Here is a 23,470-nt window from a genome sequence, read left to right as displayed (position 1 = left end):
ATGATGTGATTGGCATCACGGAGACATGGCTCCAGGGTGACCAAGGCTGGGAACTCAACATCCAGGGGCATTCAGCAGTTAGGAAGGATAGACAGAAAGGAAAAGGAGGCGGGGTGGTGTTGCTGGTTAAAGAGGAAATTAATGCAATTGTAAGGAAGGACATTAGCTTGGATGATGTGGAATCGGTATGGGTGGAGCTACGGAATACCAAAAGGCAGAAAACGCTAGTGGGAGTTGTGTACAGGCCACCAAATAGTAGTAGCGAGGTTGGGGACAGCATTAAGCAAGAAATAAGGGATGTGTGCAATAAAGGTACAGCAGTAATCATGGGCATATTGAATATTGAATTTAATATACATATTGATTGGGCTAACCTAACTGGTAACAATGCGGTGCAGGAAGATTTCCTGGAGTGTATTAGGGATGGTTTTCTAGACCAATATGTCAAGGAACCAACCAGAGAGCTGGCCATCCTAGACTGGGTGATGTGTAATGAGAAGGGACTAATTAACAATCTTGTTGTGCGAGGCTCCTTGGGGAAGAGTGACCATAATATGGTAGAATTCTTTATTAAGATGGAGAGTGACACAGTTAATTCAGAAACTAGGGCCCTGAACTAAAGGAAAGGTAACTTTGATGGTATAAGGTGCGAATTGACTAGAATAGACTGGCAAATGATACTTAAAGGGTTGACGGTTGATAGGCAATGGCAAACCTTTAAAGATCACATGGATGAACGTCAGCAATTGTACATCCCTGTCTGGAGTAAAAATAAAATGGGGAAGGTGGCTCAACCGTGGCTAGCAAGGGAAATTAAGGATAGTGTTAAATCCAAGGAAGAGACATACAAATTAGCCAGAAAAAGTAGCAAGCCGGAGGACTGGGAGAAATTTAGAATACAGCAGAGGAGGACAAAGGGTTTAATTAAGAAGGGGAAAATAGAGTACGAGAGGAAGCTTGCCGGAAACATAAAAAATGACTGCAATGTTAAGAGAAAAAGATTAGTGAAGACAAATGTTGGTCCCTTGCAGTTGGATTCGGGTGAATTTATAATGGGGAACCAAAAAATTGCAAACCATTTGAACAAGTACTTTGGTTCTGTCTTCACAAAGGAAGACACAAATAACCTTCCCGATGTACTAGGGGTCCGAAGGTCAAGTGAGAAGGAAGAATTGAAGGATATCCTTATTAGGCGGGAAATTGTGTTAGGGAAATTGACGGGATTGAAGACCGATAAATCCCCAGGATCTGATAGTCTACATACCAGAGTACTTAAGGAAGTGGCCCGAGAAATAGTGGATGCATTGATGATAACTTTCCAACAGTCTATTAACTCTGGATCAGTTCCTATGGACTAGACGGTTGCTAATGTAACGGCACTTTTTTAAAAAGGAGGGAGAGAGAAAACGGGTAATTATAGACCGGTTAGCCTGACATCAGTAGTGGGGAAAATGTTGGAATCAATCATTAAGGATGAAATAGCAGCACATTTGGAAAGCAGTGATAGGATAGGTCCACGTCAGCATGGATTTATGAAGGGGAAATCATGGTTGACAAATCTTCTGGAATTTTTTGAGGATGTAATTAGTATAGTAGACAGGGGAGAACCAGTGGATGTGGTGTATTTGGTCTTTCAAAAGGTTTTTGACAAGGTCCTACACAAGAGATTGGTGTGCAAAATCAAATCGCATGGTATTGGAGGTAATGTACAGACGTGGATAGAGAACTGGTTGGCAGACAGGAAGCAGGGAGTCGGGATTAACGGGTCCTTTTCAGAATGGCAGGCAGTGACTAGTGGAGTGCCGCAGGGCTCAGTGCTGGGACCCCAGCTCTTTACAATATATATTAATGATTTGGATGATGGAATTGAGTGTAATATCTCCAAGTTTGCAGATGACACTAAACTGGGTGGCAGTGTGAGCTGTGAGGAGGACGCTAAGAGGCTGCAGGGTGATTTGGACAGGTTAGGTGAGGGAAAATACATGTCAGATGCAGTATAATGTGGATAAATGTGAGGTTATCCACTTTGGGGGAAAAAACACGAAGGCAGAATATTATCTGAATGGCGGCAGATTCGGAAAAGGGGAGGTGCAACGAGACCTGGGTGTTATGATTCATCAGTCATTGAAGGTTGGCTTGCAGGTACAGCAGGCGGTGAAGAAGGCAAATGGTATGTTGGCCTTCATAGGAAGGGGATTTGAGTACAGGAGCAGGGAAGTCTTACTGCAGTTGTACAGGGCCTTGGTGCGGCCCCACCTGGAATATTGTGTTCAGTTTTGTTCTCCTAATCTGAGGAAGGATGTTCTCGCTATTGAGGGAGTGCAGCGGAGGTTCACCAGACTGATTCCTGGGATGGCAGGACTAACATATGAGGAGAGACTGGATCGACTGGATTCACTGGAGTTTAGAAGGATGAGAGGGGATCTCATAGAATCATATAAAATTCTGACGGGACTGGACAGGTTAGATGCAGGAAGAATGTTCCCAATGTTGGGGAAGTCCAGAATTAGAGGACATAGTCTTAGGATAAGGGGTAAGCCATTTAGGACTGAGATGAGGAGGAACTTCTTCACTCAGAGAGTTGTTAATCTATGGAATTCCCTACCGCAGATAGTTGTTGATGCCAGTTCATTGGATATATTCAAGAGGGAGTTAGATATGCCCCTTGCGTCTAAAGGGATCAAGGGGTATGGAGAGAAAGCAGGAACGGGATACTGAAGGAATGATCAGCCATGATCTTTTTGAATGCTGGTGCAGGCACGAAGGGCCGAATGGCCTACTCCTGCACCTATTTTCTATGTTTCTATGTTTCTAAGAAACTTAGTGTGGAACTTAGACTCATTCTAGGCTGAGCCCGAGGAGAGCTTTCCTCCAAAGGTAACCCTTGATCTACGTTTTGACTCTTTACAATTCAGTCCGTTTGTCTGCCTGACTCGGATTCAGACTTAAATTTTGACTATTTTTTGGACTTGTTTCTAGTACATCTGATATAGGATTTGCTACTGGTACTCTCGGCTATGCCTACAGGAATAATAGGGCACTTGGGTGAGTTCCATCATGACCGAGAGACTTTCGGAGCATATGTGGAGTGGCTAGAAATGTTTTTCACTGCAAATAGTATCATTGAAGTCCTTACTGATGAAAACCGCAACCGGGCGATTTTTGAAAGAAAATGGGCAATTTTGTGACTGAAGCAGGCCCCGAGGTGTGTGAAACCCTGAAAAATGTGCTTGTTCCCGTCAAAGCAAAGGACACATCACTGACGGAGAACAGCACTGCAGTCCTGAGCCCCTGGAAATTGCTGAAAGTTTTGAAACACGAAATCAGTTGAATGATGAGAGTACAGTGTAGCTTTAAAGAAGTTATCCATTCACTGTCATTTCGGAAACTTTCAGGATCGAGCATTGCGTGACCGCTGTTTGTGTGATGAAAAATGAAGCAAGCAGAAGGAAATTGTTGACAACCCCTAACTTGACTTTGATTTAGCTTGTCAGACTGCTACATCAATTGATATGGCTGACCAATATTCCGAGAATTTTGTACCATTTCCAATTGTCAGACAACCGAGGTGAATCACCTGCAGGTTAGAAGTAAAAGGCAGTTGGACCCCAAGGCCTCAGCAACTGGACAAGGTAACAACGCATTGAAGTCATGCTATTGGTGCCTGGGACAACACATTGCTCAAAGCTGTCCATATGTGAAGGCAGAGTGTTCCTTCTGCAAGAAAATTGGGCATCTTACAAAGGCATGCAAAGTAAACCAATTTTCCATGCTATAATAGAAATCGCCAGAGGCTACATATCATTGAAGAGAAGCAAGAGGGTGAGGAGTTTCTGGAGATACGTGTCATTAGGAGCACAAGGGTACCCAACAACGATTTGCGAAGTATTGTCATCCAAGTAGATGTTGCACGAACCTGGATACCCATGGAAATCGACACTGGTGCATCCATGAGCGTAGTACCGGAATCGCTATATCTCGTCAAGTTGAGTGATTTTCCACCGGAGAAGTCGAAGATAGAGCTGCGAGGCTACTCAGGAGAACAAATCCCTGTGGTAGGATGTATCACAGTGCTGGTGAAATACAAAGTTCAGTTTCAGAGCTTGCCTCTCATAGTAGTGGCAGGAGACAAGCCTGCCTTAATAGGTAGAAATTGGTCGGGATCATTGAAGCTGGATTGGAATGAGATTTTTTTGTATTGAAAAGGAATTTGCATTGAAGAATTATGTCATCAAACAGTATCCAAAGGTGTTCCGTGAAACAGGCAGTCTGATCCAAGGCTTCAAAGCAAGTGTCAGAGTACAGAAGGACGCTAGACCAGATAACTGCAAGCCACGTCCCGTATGCACCATACCATATGCACTCAAGGAGTAAGTTGAGCAAGAATTCAAATGACTAGAAACTGAGAAGATAGAAACATAGAAACATAGAAACATAGAAAATAGGTGCAGGAGTAGGCCATTCGGCCCTTCTAGCCTGCACCGCCATTCAATGAGTTCATGGCTGAACATTCAACTTCAGTACCCCATTCCTGCTTTCTCGCCATACCCCTTGATCCCCCTAGTAGTAAGGACCTCATCTAACTCCTTTTTGAATATATTTAGTGAATTGGCCTCAACAACTTTCTGTGGTAGAGAATTCCACAGGTTCACCACTCTCTGGGTGAAGAAGTTCCTCCGCATCTCGGTCCTAAATGGCTTACCCCTTATCCTTAGACTGTGACCTCTGGTTCTGGACTTCCCCAACATTGGGAACATTCTTCCTGCATCTAACCTGTCTAACCCCGTCAGAATTTTATATGTTTCTATGAGGTCCCCTCTCATTCTTCTGAACTCCAGTGAATACAAGCCCAGTTGATCCAGTCTTTCTTGATAGGTCAGTCCCGCCATCCCGGGAATCAGTCTGGTGAACCTTCGCTGCACTCCCTCAATAGCAAGAATGTCCTTCCTCAGGTTAGGAGACCAAAACTGTACACAATACTCCAGGTGTGGCCTCACCAATGCCCTGTACAACTGTAGCAACACCTCCATGCCCCTGTACTCAAATCCCCTTGCTATGAAGGCCAACATGCTATTTGCTTTCTTAACCGCCTGCTGCACCTGCATGCCAACCTTCAATGACTGATGTACCATGACACCCAGGTCTCTTTGCACCTCCCCTTTTCCTAATCTGTCACCATTCAGATAATAGTCTATCTCTCTGTTTTTACCACCAAAGTGGATAACCTCACATTTATCCACATTATACTTCATCTGCCATGCATTTGCCCACTCACCTAACCTATCCAAGTCGCTCTGCAGCCTCACAGCATCCTCCTCGCAGCTCACACTGCCACCCAACTTAGTGTCATCCGCAAATTTGGAGATACTACATTTATTCCCCTCATCTAAATCATTAATGTACAGTGTAAACAGCTGGGGCCCCAGCACAGAACCTTGCGGTACCCCACTAGTCACTGCCTGCCATTCTGAAAAGTACCCATTTACTCCTACTCTTTGCTTCCTGTCTGACAACCAGTTCTCAATCCATGTCAGTACACTACCCCCAATCCCATGTGCTCTAACTTTGCACATCAATCTCTTGTGTGGGACCTTGTCGAACGCCTTCTGAAAGTCCAAATATACCACATCAACTGGTTCTCCCTTATCCACTCTACTGGAAACATCCTCAAAAAATTCCAGAAGATTTGTCAAGCATGATTTCCCTTTCACAAATCCATGCTGACTTGGACCTATCATGTCACCTCTTTCCAAATGCACTGCTATGACATCCTTAATAATTGATTCCATCATTTTACCCACTACCGATGTCAGGCTGACCGGTCTATAATTCCCTGTTTTCTCTCTCCCTCCTTTTTTAAAAAGTGGGGTTACATTGGCTACCCTCCACTCCATAGGAACTGATCCAGAGTCTCTATTATCTCTAACAATCATTGTTGTTGTACCTAAGTCAGATGGTAATGCTGTTGGTATTTCAGGTTGCCATCTCCATCGCAAGTTACACCCAATAGGGAAGAAGTGTTCTATTTTTCATGCATTGATGAACTGCCAGACACAGCTGAAGAGATTGGTAGAGCAACCAAGCATGGCCCAGTTCTGTCAAAGATGTGTGATTACATAGAAACATAGAAACATAGAAATTTATAGCGCTGAAGAAGGCCATTTCAGCCCACCATGTCCGCGCTGGCCGACAAAGAACCGCAGGGCCCTTGGTCAGCAGCACTAAAGGTTACATATAAACCTATGATCAATGACGGAAAGACCAAGAGCACCGAACCCAACCAGTTCACCCCACACAACTGTGACACCCCTTATACTGAAACATTCTACACTCCACCCCAACCAGAGCCATGTGATCTCCTGGGAGAGGCAAAAACCAGATAAAAACCCAGGCCAATTTAGGAAGAAGAAATCTGGGAAAATTCCTCTCCGACCCATCCAGGTGATCGAAACTAGTCCAGGAGATCACCCTGGCCATATTCTATTCCCTGCAGTACTTGCCATTATATCTGCTCCGTCCAACAAAGGGTCATCCAGTCTAATCCCAATTACCAGCTCTAGGTCTGTAACCCTGCAGGTTACTGCACTTTAAGTGCCCATCCAACCATCTCTTAAAAGTGGTGAGGGTTTCGGTATCCACCACTCTTCCAGGCAGCGAGTTCAAGATCCCCACAACCCTCTGCGTAAAGGGTCCCCCCCCCTCAAATCCCCTCTAAACCTTTCACCAACTACCTTAAAACTATGCCCCCTCATTATAGACCCCTCCACCAATGGAAATAGGCCCTTACTATCCACTATGTCCAGGCCCCTCAATATTTTGTACACTCAATGAGGTCTCCTCACAACCTCCTCTGTTCCAATGAGAACAAACCCAGCCTATTCAATCTGTCCTCATAACTAAGATTCTCCATTCCAGGCAGCATCCTAGTAAATCTTCTCTGCACCCTCTCTAGTGCAATCATGTCCTTCCTATAAAACGGTGACCAGAAGTGCACGCAGTACTCCAGCTGTGGCTTAACCAAAGTATTATACAATTTAAGCATAACCTCCCTGCTCTTATATTCTATGCCTTGGCCAATAAAGGTAAGCATTCCGTATGTCTTCTTAACCACCTTATTCACCTGGCCTGCTACATTCAGTGATCTGTGGACAAGCATTCCAAGGTCCCTTTGTTCATCTACATTATTAAGTGGCCTACCGCCTAATGTGTATACCCTTTCCTTATTAGCCCTCCAAAAGTGCATCACCTCACACTTCTCTGAATTGAATTCCATTTGCCACTGTTCTGCCCACCTGACCAGTAGATTGATATTCTCCTGCCGCCCATGACTTTCCTCTTCATTATTAACCACTGAGCCAATTTTAGTGTCGTCTGCAAACTTCTTAATCATACGCCCTATATTCAAATCTAAATCATTGCTATATACCACAAAAAGCAAGGGACCCAATACTGAGCCTTGTGGAACCCCACTGGAAACATCCTTCCAGTCAACGGGAGTCGACAGCAACGGGCGGTGGGCTGATAAAAATCGGCCCCATAGAGTACATCATTATTCAGTGTACAACATGCCAATTGGAAAGCATGACACCATCATTACAGCCATGGAAATGACCTCCCAGGGTGTGGCAAAGATTATATGTAGATGTTGCTGAGCTAGGAAGAAAACAATTGTCCATTGGGATTGATAGCCATTCGAAGTGGGTAAAGGTGTTTCTGATGCGGAAAAGAATAACAAGTGAAACACTAGTCAACTTGCGAAGCTTGTTTTCTTCTTATGGCCTCCCACAACAAATTGTGTCTAATAATGGGCTGCAACTTTGTTCAGAAGATATTGCACAGTTCATGAGCAAAAACGGTGTGAAACATACCAAAGTTCCACCGTACCATCCTGCTTCAAACGCTGCAGCAGAGCGCACAGTACAAATTGTAAAATGTACCCTCATCAAGCAAATGTTGGATCCAAATCCAAAGAAACGGCAGTTGTCGTTGGATCACAAACTAGCAAATTTCTAATTATTTATCGTAATACTCCTCATACAATTACTGGTAGAACACCAGCAAAGTTGTTTCTCAAACGACAGCCATGAACCAGGTTCTCGTTGTAAAGCCAAACTTGGCAGTCAGTCGAAGAGAAACGATTAAGACAGAAAGAGAATCATGTTAGAGGTAGAGTAAGAGAGAGAAGTATGAAATTGAATCAGAAGGCTAGAGTGAAGAACCATCGCCATAAATGGTTAAAGTGGTTACCAGGAAGAGTAATGAAGATATGTGGCCATCGCACATATTTGGTCAAGATGTTTGATCATGGAAAGGTTAGGTTTGTTCATATTTTACCTACTGATGTGGAAGGAGTTAAAAATTTGAATGAGTTGATTATTTCTGATGAGTAAGATAGTAGTGCTACAACTAGAGTACCAGTAGCAAATCCTACATCAGGTGTACTAGAAACAAGTCCAAGAGAAAGTCAGAATTTATGTCTGAGTCTGAGTCAGGCAGTCAAACAGTCTGAAGTTGTAGTGAGTTGAAATGTAGATCAAGGGCTGCCCTTGGAGAAAAACTCTCCTCAGGATCAGCCTAGAATGACTCTAACTCCTACAACAAGTTTGGAAAGTTCTGTTCGAGAGCGAAAGTATCCTTTTCGAAACAGAAAAGAAGTGATTAAATTTAATTTGTAAATATGGCAAAATAAGTCCATATCTTTTGTTGTGTATAACCATGCAAGTTATGTATAATGATTATTTTGTGATGATTACTTCTTCATGAAGGATGGAGAAATGTAATATGGAACTCCACCTAGTGGATTATTGCTCCACCGAGTGGACTCCTGTGGGAATGCAACTGCTGCTGTAAATACAATAAAAGGGTTATGTGACAAGTCACATGATGACTAGTTCCTGAGTAGAGCCATCTTATTGAGTGTGTTGTTAGTGTTGTTGTAACAAATATATTACAAACAGAAACTTCAAATTACAAAGAGACATTGATAGATTAAGTGAGTGGACAAAACAATGCCAGATGGATTTCAACATAGCCAGTTTTGAGGTCATCCATTTTGGACCAAAAAAGATAGTTTTTAAATAGTGAAAAGCCAGGAGCAGTGGAAATCCAGATATTTCAGCGGTCCATGTACACAGATCACTAAAGTGTAGTAGCCAGGTATAAAAAATAATCAAAAAGGCTAATGGAATGTTAGCCTTTATAACTAGAAGACTGGAATATAAAGGCAAGCAAGGTTTGCTACAGCTTTACAAAGCCCCAGATAGACTACACATGGAGCACTGTTTACAGTTCTGGGCACAGCAACTTAGACAGGATATATTGGCCTTGGAAGCAGTGCAGTGCTGATCCACTAAATGTCACCAGGACCCCAGAGGTTGGATTATGAGGTGAGATTACATAAACCATACTTGTATTCCCTGGAATATAGAAGGTTAAGGGGTGATTTGATTGAGATTTTGTAGGATTTTGAAAGGAACTGATAGAGTAGATAGAGAGAAACCTTTTCCACTGGTGCAAGAGGTTAGGACAAGGGGACATAACCTTAAAATCAGAGCCTGGCCATTCAGGAGAGATGTTAGTAAACCCCTCTTTACGTGAAAGGTGGTAGAAATGTGCTACTCTCCCCCACAAAAAGCAATAGCTGCTAGCTCAATTAATAATTTTAAATCTGAGATTGATAGATTTCTGTTAGCTAACGCTATTAAGGGATATCTTCTCTTCTTAGGCACTCCCCGGAGTCAAGAATGACTTGCTTCCACACTAAAATGAGTTCTAAGGTGACTGATGAGGCCAATGAGGGATCTACAGTCTCTGTCACAGGTGGGGCAGATGGTGGCTGGAGGGATGGGTAGGTGGGTTACTTGATTTGTCATATGCTCCTTCCGCTGTTTGTACTTGACTTCCGCGTGCTCCCGGCAAAGTGACTCGAAATGTTCGGCGCCTTCTCGGATGCTTCTCCATTTTGAGTGGTCTTGGGCCAGGGATTGCGAAGAGTTGTTGGAGATGTTACATTTTTTCAAGGATGTTTTGAGGGTATCCTTGAAGCATATTCTCTGTCCCCCTGGAGCTCGCCTGCTGTGACGTAGCTCGGAGTAAATTGCTTGTTTCGGGAGTCTAGTATCGGGCATGTGGACAATGTGGCCCATCGATTGGAACTGATTGAGCGTGGTTAATGCCTCGATGCTGGGGATATTGGTCTGAGAGATAACGCTGATGTTGGTGCGCCTTTCCTGCCAATGAATTTGCAGGATTTTGCGGAGGCAGCGCTGGTGGTACTTCTCCAGTGCTTTGAGGTGCCTACTGTATATAATCCATGTCTATGAACATAAGAACATAAGAATTAGGAACAGGAGTATGCCATCCAGCCCCTCAAGCCTGCTCCACCATTCAACAAGATCATGGCTGATCTGGCCGTGCATATAGGAGGGAGGGTATCACCACTGCACTGTAGACCATGAGCTTGGTGCCGAGTTTGAGATCCTGGTCTTCGAACACTCTTTTCCTCAGGCGACCGAAGGCACACTGACACATTGAAGGCAGTGTTGGACTTTGTCATCGATGTCTGTCCTTGCTGTTATTAGGCTCCCAAGGTATAGGAAATGGTCCACATTGTCCAAGGTCTCGTCATGGATCCTCTCATTCTTCTAAACTCCAATGAGTATAGGCCCAACCTGCTCAACCTTCCTTCATAAGTCAACCCCTTGACCTCAGGAATCAACCTCGTGAACCTTCTCTTAACTGCCTCCAATGCAAGTATATCCCTCCTTAAAGAAAGAGACCAGAACTGTACGCAGCACTCTAGGTGTGGTCTTGTAGCAGAACTTCCCTACTTTTACACTCTATCCTCCTTGCAAAAAAGGCCAACATTCCATTTGCCTTCCTGATTACTTGCTGCACCTGCATACTAACTTTTTGTGATTCATGCACAAGGAGCCCCAGGTCCCTCTGTACGGCAGCATTTTGTAATCTCTCTCCATTTAAATAATAATTTGCTTTTTTATTTTTCCTGCCAAAGTGGATAATCTCAAACTTTCCCATATTGTACTCCATCTGCCAAATGTTTGCCCACTCACTTAGCTTGTCTATGTCCCGTTGAAGATTCTTTGTATTCTCCTCACAACTTGCTTTCCCACCCATCTTTGTATCATCAGCAAACTTGGCTACATTACCCTCGTCCCTTCATCCAAGTCATTAATATAGATCGTAAATAGTTGAGGCCCCAGCAACGATCCCTGTGGCACCCCACTAGTTACCGTTTGCCAACCGGAAAATCTCCCATTTATCCTGACTTTCTGTTAGTTAACCAATCCTCTATCCATGCTAATATATTACCCCTAACCCCGTGAGCTCTTATCTTATGCAGTAACCTTTTATGCAGCACCTTATCGAATGCCTTCTGGAAATACACATACACCACATCCACTGGTTCCCCCTTATCCATCCTGCTCATTACATCCTCAAAGAACTCCAGCAAATTTGTCAAACATGAATTCCCTTTCATAATACCATGCTGACTCTGCTTGACTGTATTATGCTTTTCCAAATGTCCTGCTACTGCTGTTAAGCTAACTGGTCAATAGTTTCATGCTTTCTGTCTCCCTCCTTTTATAAATAGGGGCGTTACATTTGGGGTTTTCCAACCCGGTGGGACCTCTCCAGATTCTAGGGAATTTTGGTGGATTGCAACCAATGCATACACTATTTCTGCTGTCACTTCTTTTAAAACCCTAGGGTGCAGGCTATCAGCTCCAGGGGACTTGTCCACCTTTAGTCCCATTATTTTACTGAGTACTTTATCTTTAGTGATAGTAATTGTTTTAAGGTACCCCTCCCTATAGCCCCTTGATTATTTATTATTCGGATGTTTTTAGTGTCTTCTACACTGAAAACCGATACAAAATATTTGTTCAAAGACTCTGCCATTTCCCTGTTCCCCATTATTAATTCCCCAGTCTCATCCTCTAAGGGACTAACGTTTACCTTAGCTACTCTCTTCCTTTTTATATACCAGTGTCGCAAAATTTTTTATGACCTCACGAATGGTCAAGGTGAGTGAATGCATCATTTATGGACATAAATAGAGGGGCAGTCACAGAGTCTGTGGCGAGCAGGAAAGTTGAAAGCTTTGTTGATGATGATGGTCTGCCTATACCTAATCTTTCTTCTCACATCCCACTTCCCCCTCAGCCCACAATCTCTTCTCACTTACAAGTATGCATGGATATCTTACTTCCCCCCGTCCCCTCAACACAACCCCACCCTTGTGCTTTTCTCCTTTCAGATACCTGTGATAGATTCATAGAGCACGTAGCAGCTTCTGGAACTCTCTTGAAGTCTACTTCGAGTCAGGTGATCTGACTCTTTTTTAAATGGCTGCAGTAACACAGGCGTCCACAGTGTGGAGCTACAGACATTACCACAGTAACACAGGAGTCCACAGTGTGGAGCTATAGACATTACACTTCTCCCTCCTTAATGAAGAAGTTTTTATGACAACAATCATCATACATAACTTGCAAAAGATATGGACTTATTTTGCCATATTTACAAATTCAGCTTAACCACATGTTTTCTGTTTCAAAGAGGATACCTTCGCTCTCGAACAGAACCTTCCAAACATGGTGTTGAATTTAAACCCATTTGAGGATGACCCTGAGGAAAGTTTTCCTCCAAGGGATGCCTTTGATTTCCAATTGAACTATCTCTAACTTCAGACTGTTTGTTTGCCGGACTCGGACTCTGACTTAAATTCTGACTTTCTCTTGGATTTGTTTCCAGTACACTGGATGTAGGATATGCTACTGGTGTATCAAAACTATCTTATGAATCAGGAATAGCTAAATCATTCCCACCTTCAACTACCTCCATGTCTGTGGTTAAAATATGATCAATGTGAACAAACCTAACCTGTCCATGATCAAACATCTTGGCCAAATATGTGCGAGGACCACATATCTTCACCACTCTTCCTGATAACTACTTTACCCATTTATGGTGATGGTTCTTCACTCTCACCATCTGATTTAATTTCACACTTCTCTCTTTTACTCTACCTCTATCATGATTCTCTTTCTGTGTTAATTGTGTCTCTTATACGGACTGTGCCAAGTTTGGCTTTAACAACGAGAATCTGGTTCGTGGCTGTCGTTTGAGAAACAACGCTGCTGGTGTTCTACCAGTAGTTGTAGGAGGAGTATTACGATACGTAATTAGAAAATTAGCCAATTTGTGATCGAATGACAACTGTTGTTTCTTTAAATTTGAATTCAACATCTGTTTGATGAGAGCACGTTTTATAATTTGTACAGTGTGCTCTGCTGCACCATTTGAAGCAGGGTGGTACGTTGGAACCTTGGTATGTTTCACACTATTTTTGCTCGTGAACTGTGCAAATTCTTCTGAATGAAATTGTGGTCCATTATCAGAAACAATTTCTTCTGGGAGGCTAAATGAAGAAAATAAACTTCGTAAAATGTCTAATGTTTTACTTGTTGTTATTTTCCACATTGTAAACACCTCGACCCACTTTGAATTGCTAGTAATCACAATGAACAATTGTTGTCCTTCCAGCTCAGCAAAATCGATATGTAGCCTTCGCCATATCCTGGGAGGCTATTTCCGTGGCTGTAATGGTACTGATGGTGGTTTCTTGCTTACTGATTGATACTGACTCATGATGTACTCTATATCTTTATCAAGACCTGGCAACTGTCTTGATAAGTAACTGTGCAAAATTCTTGGTTAAGCGCATTCCCAGGTGCTGGTCATGGAAGTCTTCTAATAATTGGGCTTGAATTTATTTGGAGAGGGCAAAAAAGAAGTAGAAAGAAACAGAAAGGTGACGTCACAGCCTAGGGGGTAAGTGATTGGCTGGTGATTGGTGAGTAGTTTTTCTTTTTCTTTTTTATATCAGTCAGTAACTTTTAACATTGTTATTGCCAATTTAAGTGTATCTAAGGGTTAAGTCATGACAAGAGAGCTCCGTCGGGTGTTATGCTCCTCCTGTACCATGTGGGAACTCAGGGACACTTCCGGTGTCCCTGACGACTACGTGTGCAGGAAGTGTATCCGCCTCGAGCTCCTGACGGTCTGCGTTGCGGAATTGGAGCTGAGGGTGGATTCACTCTTGAGCATCCACGATGCTGAGAATGACGTGAGTATCACGTGTAGTGAGTTGGTCTTACCGCAGGAGAAGGGTCCACAGCCAGCTAGGGAATGGAAGACCAGAAGGAAGAGTAGTGCAAGGAAGGTAGTGCAGTGGTCCCCTGTGGTCATCCCCCTGCAAAACAGATACACTGCTTTGAGTACTGTTGGGGGGGATGACTCATCAGGGGAGGGCAGCAGCAGCCAAGTTCATGGCACCGTGGCTGGCTCTGCTGCACAGGAAGGCAGGAAAAAGAGTGGGAGCGTGATAGTGATAGGGGATTCAATGGTGAGGGGAATAGATAGGTGTTTCTGCGGCTGCAACCGGGACTCCAGGATGGTATGTTGCCTCCCTGGTGCAAGGGTCAAGGATGTCTCGGAGCGGCTGCAGGACATTCTGAAATGGGAGGGAGAACAGCCAGTTGTCGTGGTGCACATTGGTACCAACGACATAGGTAAAAAAAGGGATGAGGTCCTACGAAACGAATTTAAGGAGCTAGGAGCTAAATTAAAAAGTAGGACCTCAAAAGTAGTAATCTCGGGATTGCTACCAGTGCCACGTGCTAGTCAGAGTAGGAATCGCAGGATAGCGCAGATGAATACGTGGCTTGAGCAGTGGTGCAGCAGGGAGGGATTCAAATTCCTGGGGCATTGGAACCGGTTCTGGGGGAGGTGGGACCAGTACAAACCGGACGGTCTGCACCTGGGCAGGACCGGAACCAATGTCCTAGGGGGAGTGTTTGCTAGTGCTGTTGAGGAGGAGTTAAACTAATATGGCAGGGGGATGGGAACCAATGCAGGGAGACAGAGGGAGACAAAAAGGAGGCAAAAGCAAAAGACAGAAAGGAGATGAGGAAAATTGGAGGGCAGAGAAACCCAAGGCAAAGAACAAAAAGGGCCACTGTACAGCAAAATTCTAAAAGGACAAAGGGTGTTAAAAAAGCAAGCCTGAAGGCTTTGTGTCTTAATGCAAGGAGTATCCGCAATAAGGTGGATGAATTAACTGTGCAAATAGATGTTAACAAATATGATGCGATTGGGATTGCGGAGACGTGGCTCCAGGATGATCAGGGCTGGGAACTCAACATCCAGGGGTATTCAACATTCAGGAAGGATAGAATAAAAGGAAAAGGAGGTGGGGTAGCATTGCTGGTTAAAGAGGAGATTAATGCAATAGTTGGGAAAGACATTAGCTTGGATGATGTGGAATCTATATGGGTAGAGCTGCAGAACACCAAAGGGCAAAAAACGTTAGTGGGAGTTGTGTACACACCTCCAAACAGTAGTAGTGATGTTGGGGAGGGCATCAAACAGGAAATTACGGGTGCATGCAATAAAGGTGCAGCAGTTGTAATGGGTGACTTTAACATGCACATAGATTGGGCTAGCCAAACTGGAAGCAATACGGTGGAGGAGGATTTCCTGGAGTGCATAAGGGATGGTTTTCTAGACCAATATGTCGAGGAACCAACTAGGGGGGAGGCCATCTTAGACTGGGTGTTGTGTAATGAGAGAGGATTAATTAGCAATCTCATTGTGCGAGGCCCCTTGGGGAAGAGTGACCATAATATGGTGGAATTCTGCATTAGGATGGAGAATGAAACAGTTAATTCAGAGACCATGGTCCAGAACTTAAAGAAGGGTAACTTTGAAGGTATGAGACGTGAATTGGCTAGGATAGATTGGCGAATGATACTTAAGGGGTTGACTGTGGATGGGCAATGGCAGACATTTAGAGACCGCATGGATGAATTACAACAATTGTACATTCCTGTCTGGTGTAAAAATAAAAAAGGGAAGGTGGCTCAACCGTGGCTATCTAGGGAAATCAGGGATAGTATTAAAGCCAAGGAAGTGGCATACAAATTGGCCAGAAATAGCAGCGAACCCGGGGACTGGGAGAAATTTAGAACTCAGCAGAAGAGGACAAAGGGTTTGATTAGGGCAGGGAAAATGGAGTACGAGAAGAAGCTTGCAGGGAACATTAAGGCGGATTGCAAAAGTTTCTATAGGTATGTAAAGAGACAAAGGTTAGTAAAGACAAACGTAGGTCCCCTGCAGTCAGAATCAGGGGAAGTCATAACGGGGAACAAAGAAATGGCAGACCAATTGAACAAGTACTTTGGTTCAGTATTCACTAAGGAGAACACAAACAACCTTCCAGATATAAAAGGGGTCAGAGGGTCTAGTAAGGAGGAGGAACTGAGGGAAATCTTTATTAGTCGGGAAATTGTGTTGGGGAAATTGATGGGATTGAAGGCCGATAAATCCCCAGGGCCTGATGGACTGCATCCCAGAGTACTTAAGGAGGTGGCCTTGGAAATAGCGGATGCATTGACAGTCATTTTCCAACATTCCATTGACTCTGGATCAGTTCCTATCGAGTGGAGGGTAGCCAATGTAACCCCACTTTTTAAAAAAGGAGGGAGAGAGAAAGCAGGGAATTATAGACCGGTCAGCCTGACCTCAGTAGTGGGTAAAATGATGGAATCAATTATTAAGGATGTCATAGCAGCGCATTTGGAAAATGGTGACATGATAGGTCCAAGTCAGCATGGATTTGTGAAAGGGAAATCATGCTTGACAAATCTTCTGGAATTTTTTGAGGATGTTTCCAGTAAAGTGGACAAAGGAGAACCAGTTGATGTGGTATATTTGGACTTTCAGAAGGCTTTCGACAAGGTCCCACACAAGAGATTAATGTGCAAAGTTAAAGCACATGGGATTGGGGGTAGTGTGCTGACGTGGATTGAGAACTGGTTGTCAGACAGGAAGCAAAGAGTAGGAGTAAATGGGTACTTTTCAGAATGGCAGGCAGTGACTAGTGGGGTACCACAAGGTTCTGTGCTGGGGCCCCAGCTGTTTACATTGTACATTAATGATTTAGACGAGGGGATTAAATGTAGTATCTCCAAATTTGCGGATGACACTAAGTTGGGTGGCAGTGTGAGCTGCGAGGAGGATGCTATGAGGCTGCAGAGTGACTTGGATAAGTTAGGTGAGTGGGCAAATGAATGGCAGATGAAGTATAATGTGGCGTAAAAATAAAAAAGGGAAGGTGGCTCAACCGTGGCTATCTAGGGAAATCAGGGATAGTATTAAAGCCAAGGAAATGGCATACAAATTGACCAGAAATAGCAGCGAACCTGTGGACTGGGAGAAATTTAGAACTCAGCAGAGGAGGACAAAGGGTTTGATTAGGGCAGGGAAAATGGAGTACGAGAAGAAGCTTGCAGGGAACATTAAGGCGGATTGCAAAAGTTTCTATAGGTATGTAAAGAGAAAAAGGTTAGTAAAGACAAACGTAGGTCCCCTGCAGTCAGAATCAGGGGAAGTCATAACGGGGAACAAAGAAATGGCAGACCAATTGAACAAGTACTTTGGTTCAGTATTCACTAAGGAGGACACAAACAACCTTCCGGATATAAAAGTGGTCAGAGGGTCTATTAAGGAGGAGGAACTGAGGGAAATCTTTATTAGTCGGGAAATTGTGTTGGGGAAATTGATGGGATTGAAGGCCGATAAATCCCCAGGGCCTGATGGACTGCATCCCAGAGTACTTAAGGAGGTGGCCTTGGAAATAGCGGATGCATTGACAGTCATTTTCCAACATTCCATTGACTCTGGATCAGTTCCTATCGAGTGGAGGGTAGCCAATGTAACCCCACTTTTTAAAAAAGGAGGGAGAGAGAAAGCAGGGAATTATAGACCGGTCAGCCTGACCTCAGTAGTGGGTAAAATGATGGAATCAATTATTAAGGATGTCATAGCAGCGCATTTGGAAAATGGTGACATGATAGGTCCAAGTCAGCATGGATTTGTGAAAGGGAAATCATGCTTGACAAATCTTCTGGAATTTTTTGAGGATGTTTCCAGTAAAGTGGACAAAGGAGAACCAGTTGATGTGGTATATTTGGACTTTCAGAAGGCTTTCGACAAGATCCCACACAAGAGATTAATGTGCAAAGTTAAAGCACATGGGATTGGGGGTAGTGTGCTGACGTGAATTGAGAACTGGTTGTCAGACAGGAAGCAAAGAGTAGGAGTAAATGGGTACTTTTCAGAATGGCAGGCAGTGACTAGTGGGGTACCACAAGGTTCTGTGCTGGGGCCCCAGCTGTTTACATTGTACATTAATGATTTAGACGAGGGGATTAAATGTAGTATCTCCAAATTTGCGGATGACACTAAGTTGGGTGGCAGTGTGAGCTGCGAGGAGGATGCTATGAGGCTGCAGAGTGACTTGGATAGGTTAGGTGAGTGGGCAAATGAATGGCAGATGAAGTATAATGTGGTGTAAAAATAAAAAAGGGAAGGTGGCTCAACCGTGGCTATCTAGGGAAATCAGGGATAGTATTAAAGCCAAGGAAATGGCATACAAATTGGCCAGAAATAGCAGCGAACCTGTGGACTGGGAGAAATTTAGAACTCAGCAGAGGAGGACAAAGGGTTTGATTAGGGCAGGGAAAATGGAGTACGAGAAGAAGCTTGCAGGGAACATTAAGGCGGATTGCAAAAGTTTCTATAGGTATGTAAAGAGAAAAAGGTTAGTAAAGACAAACGTAGGTCCCCTGCAGTCAGAATCAGGGGAAGTCATAACGGGGAACAAAGAAATGGCAGACCAATTGAACAAGTACTTTGGTTCAGTATTCACTAAGGAGGACACAAACAACCTTCCGGATATAAAAGTGGTCAGAGGGTCTATTAAGGAGGAGGAACTGAGGGAAATCTTTATTAGTCGGGAAATTGTGTTGGGGAAATTGATGGGATTGAAGGCCGATAAATCCCCAGGGCCTGATGGACTGCATCCCAGAGTACTTAAGGAGGTGGCCTTGGAAATAGCGGATGCATTGACAGTCATTTTCCAACATTCCATTGACTCTGGATCAGTTCCTATCGAGTGGAGGGTAGCCAATGTAACCCCACTTTTTAAAAAAGGAGGGAGAGAGAAAGCAGGGAATTATAGACCGGTCAGCCTGACCTCAGTAGTGGGTAAAATGATGGAATCAATTATTAAGGATGTCATAGCAGCGCATTTGGAAAATGGTGACATGATAGGTCCAAGTCAGCATGGATTTGTGAAAGGGAGATCATGCTTGACAAATCTTCTGGAATTTCTTGAGGATGTTTCCAATAAAGTGGACAAAGGAGTACCAGTTGATGTGGTATATTTGGACTTTCAGAAGGCTTTCGACAAGGTCCCACACAAGAGATTAATGTGCAAAGTTAAAGCACATGGGATTGGGGGTAGTGTGCTGACGTGGATTGAGAACTGGTTGTCAGACAGGAAGCAAAGAGTAGGAGTAAATGGGTACTTTTCGGAATGGCAGGCAGTGACTAGTGGGGTACCGCAGGGTTCTGTGCTGGGGCCCCAGCTGTTTACATTGTACATTAATGATTTAGACGAGGGGATTAAATGTAGTATCTCCAAATTTGCGGATGACACTAAGTTGGGTGGCAGTGTGAGCTGCGAGGAGGATGCTATGAGGCTACAGAGTGACTTGGATAGGTTAGGTGAGTGGGCAAATGCGTGGCAGATGAAGTATAATGTGGATAAATGTGAGGTTATCCACTTTGGTGGTAAAAACAGAGAGACAGACTATTATCTGAATGGTGACAGATTAGGAAAAGGGAAGGTGCAACGAGACCTGGATGTCATGGTACATCAGTCATTGAAGGTTGGCATGCAGATACAGCAGGCGGTTAAGAAAACAAATGGCATGTTGGCCTTCATAGCGAGGGGATTTGAGTACAGGGGCAGGGAGGTGTTGCTACAGTTATACAGGGCCTTGGTGAGGCCACACCTGGAGTATTGTGTACAGTTTTGGTCTCCTAACTTGAGGAAGGACATTCTTGCTATTGAGGGAGTGCAGCGAAGATTCACCAGACTGATTCCCGGGATGGTGGGACTGACCTATCAAGAAAGACTGGATCAACTGGGCTTGTATTCACTGGAGTTCAAAAGAGTGAGAGGGGACCTCATAGAAACGTTTAAAATTCTGACGGGTTTGGACAGGTTGGATGCAGGAAGAATGTTCCCAATGTTGGGGAAGTCCAGAACCAGGGGTCACAGTCTAAGGATAAGGGGTAAGCCATTTAGGACCGAGATGAGGAGAAACCTCTTCACCCAGAGAGTGGTGAACCTGTGGAATTCTCTACCACAGGAGGTAGTTGAGGCCAATTCACTAAATATATTCAAAAGGGAGTTAGATGAAGTCCTTACTACTCGGGGGATCAAGGGGTATGGCGTGAAAGCAGGAAGTGGGTACTGAAGTTGAATGTTCAGCCATGAACTCATTGAATGGCGGTGCAGGCTAGAAGGGCTGAATGACCTGCTCCTGCACCTATTTTCTATGTTTCTATGTTTCTATGATAAATGTGAGGTTATCCACTTTGGTGGTAAAAACAGAGAGACAGACTATTATCTGAATGGTGACAGATTAGGAAAAGGGAAGGTGCAACGAGACCTGGATGTCATGGTACATCAGTCATTGAAGGCTGGCATGCAGATACAGCAGGCGGTTAAGAAAACAAATGGCATGTTGGCCTTCATAGCGAGGGGATTTGAGTACAGGGGCAGGGAGGTGTTGCTACAGTTATACAGGGCCTTGGTGAGGCCACACCTGGAGTATTGTGTACAGTTTTGGTCTCCTAACTTGAGGAAGGACATTCTTGCTATTGAGGGAGTGCAGCGAAGATTCACCAGACTGATTCCCGGGATGGTGGGACTGACCTATCAAGAAAGACTGGATCAACTGGGCTTGTATTCACTGGAGTTCAGAAGAATGAGAGGGGACCTCATAGAAACGTTTAAAATTCTGATGGGTTCAGACAGGTTAGATGCAGGAAGAATGTTCCCAATGTTGGGGAAGTCCAGAACCAGGGGTCACAGTCTAAGGAAAAGGGGTAAGCCATGTAGGACTGAGATGAGGAGAAACTTCTTCACCCAGAGAGTGGTGAACCTGTGGAATGCTCTACCACAGAAAGTTGTTGAGGCCAATTCACTAAATATATTCAAAAGGGAGTTAGATGAAGTCCTTACTACTCCGGGGATCAAGGGATATGGCGAGAAAGCAGGAAGTGGGTACTGAAGTTTCATGTTCAGCCATGAACTCATTGAATGGCGGTGCAGGCTAGAAGGGCTGAATGGCCTGCTCCTGCACCTATTTTCTATGTTTCTATGTTTCTGTGTTTCTTGCACCCAACATGATACAAGCTTTATCGACTGATAATTCATTCCTACATAGAAACATAGAAAATAGGTGCAGGAGTAGGCCATTTGACCCTTCTAACCTGCACCGCCATTCAATGAGTTCATGGCTGAACATGCAACTTCAGTACCCCATTCCTGCTTTCTCACTATACCCCTTGATCCCCTTAGTAGTAAGGACTACATCTAACTCCTTTTTGAATGAAGAATGGATGAATATCTTTGTCTGTTATCTGGTTTGGCCAGCCATTTGCAATATCATCAGACACTTTTGACATAACTGGGTCAGATTTAGTTGCTCTACCAATCTCTTCAGCTGTGACTGGCAGTTCATCAATGTATGAAAAATAGAACACTTCTTCTCTATCGGGTGTAACTTGTGATGATTTAGACATAGCATCAGCATTACTGTGATCAGCTGATCGTCTGTATTCAATATCATATGTATGTGCTGACAAAATCAAAGCCCATCTCTGCATTCGGGCTGCAGCTAACATTGGAACTGGGGAATTTGGATGGAGGATTGCTGTCAGGGGCTTATGGTCCGTAACAATGGTAAACTTACAACCATACAAGTAATTATGGAATTTATTGACCCCAAAAGTTAATGCCAAAGCTTCCCTTTCGATTTGCGCATAATTACGCTCACTGGCACTGAGAATGCATGAAGCAAAAGCAATTGGTCTCTCCTCCCCACTACGTAATACATGAGAGATTACTGCCCCAACTCCATATGGAGAGGTATCACATGCTAGCTTGATCTCCTTTGATAACTCATAGTGAACTAACACGGTGCTCTCTACCAATTTGCTTTTACACTCCTTGAATGCTGTATCGCATTCTTTTGACCAACTCCAATGGATCTGTTTTCTCAGTAGTTCATTCAGTGAATATAATACTGTAGCCAAATTTGGTAGGAACTTCCCATAATAGTTCAAAAGACCCAAAAATGATCGAAATTCGGGGACATTCTTGGGAGTGGGTGTGTTTCTGATTGCATCCAGCTTTCCCATGGTTGGATGTAAACCATCTTTGTCTACTCTGTACCCTAAGTACTCCACTGAGTTTTGAAATAACTCACACTTGCGAGCAGCCACTCATACTCTGTGTATCTCTAGCCGTTTAAGGACTTCATTAAATATGTTATTATGAATTTGCCTGTTCGGTGCTGAAATTAGTATGTCAGCTAAATAACATACTACCCCTTCAATACCTTGCAAAATCTGGTTCATCACCCCTTGGAATATGGCAGGGGCCGATGACACTCCAAATGGTAGCCTATTAACTTGATATAGGTCTAGATGAGTATTTATAGTCAAGCATGACTTGGACTCCTCATCTAGTTCAAGCTGTAAGTAGGCATTCGTAAGATCCAACTTTGAGAAGATCTGACCAGCTGTCAGTGTTGTGAACAATTTTTCTACATTTGGCAGTGTATTGGGGACATTACCCTCTAGAACCTGGTTTACGGTTACTTTATAATAACCACACAGTCTTACCTTACCATCGGATGTAGGTACAACAACAATGGGTGTAGCCCAATTACATCGATCTATCTTAGAAATAATGTTCTCAGTCTCTAGTCTTTTGAGTTCTTGCTCAACTTTCTCCTTGAGTGCATATGGTACAGAACGTGGCTTATAGTAAACCGATCTTGCATCCTTCTGTACCCTGACACTCGCCTTGAAGCCTTGGATCGGACTGCCCGTTTCGCAGAACACCTTCGGATAATTCTTGACGACATCATCCTTTGATGAAAATCTCATTTCAACACGAAAAATCTCACTCCAATCGAGTTTTAGTGATAGCAACCAATTTCTTCCAATAAGGCAGGCTTGTCCTCTGCCAGTACTACTAGAGGCAAGCTCTGAACTTGATCCTTGTATTTCACCTGTACGGTGATACGACCTACCACCGGAATGTTCTCTCCCGAGTAGCCTCGCAGCTCTATCTTGGATTTCTCCAATGGGAAATCATGTAATTTGTCAAGGTATAGCAACTCTGGTACTACGCTCATGGATGCACCAGTGTCAATTTCCATGGGTATTTTGAATCCTGCATCATCTATGTGGATTATGATAGTTTTCAAATCGCTGTCCGTTAACCTCATGCTCCTGA

The 23,470-nt window shown here is 43.8% G+C and overlaps 1 protein-coding gene across 1 annotated transcript in view; it reads left to right on the top strand.

The window, feature by feature from the left end:
* The window catches only part of LOC139269110 (calcium-activated chloride channel regulator 1-like), a 129,744-nt gene that overhangs the window by 43,597 nt on the left and 62,677 nt on the right, over window positions 1-23,470 (top strand). The gene's annotated exons all lie outside the window — the stretch shown is intronic.

This window comes from Pristiophorus japonicus, chromosome 8, assembly GCF_044704955.1.
Source record: "Pristiophorus japonicus isolate sPriJap1 chromosome 8, sPriJap1.hap1, whole genome shotgun sequence".
In the NCBI taxonomy this organism is placed as follows: domain Eukaryota; kingdom Metazoa; phylum Chordata; class Chondrichthyes; family Pristiophoridae; genus Pristiophorus; species Pristiophorus japonicus.
Note: the sequence above shows the minus strand (reverse complement) of the source record. Positions and strands in the feature narration are given on the sequence as shown.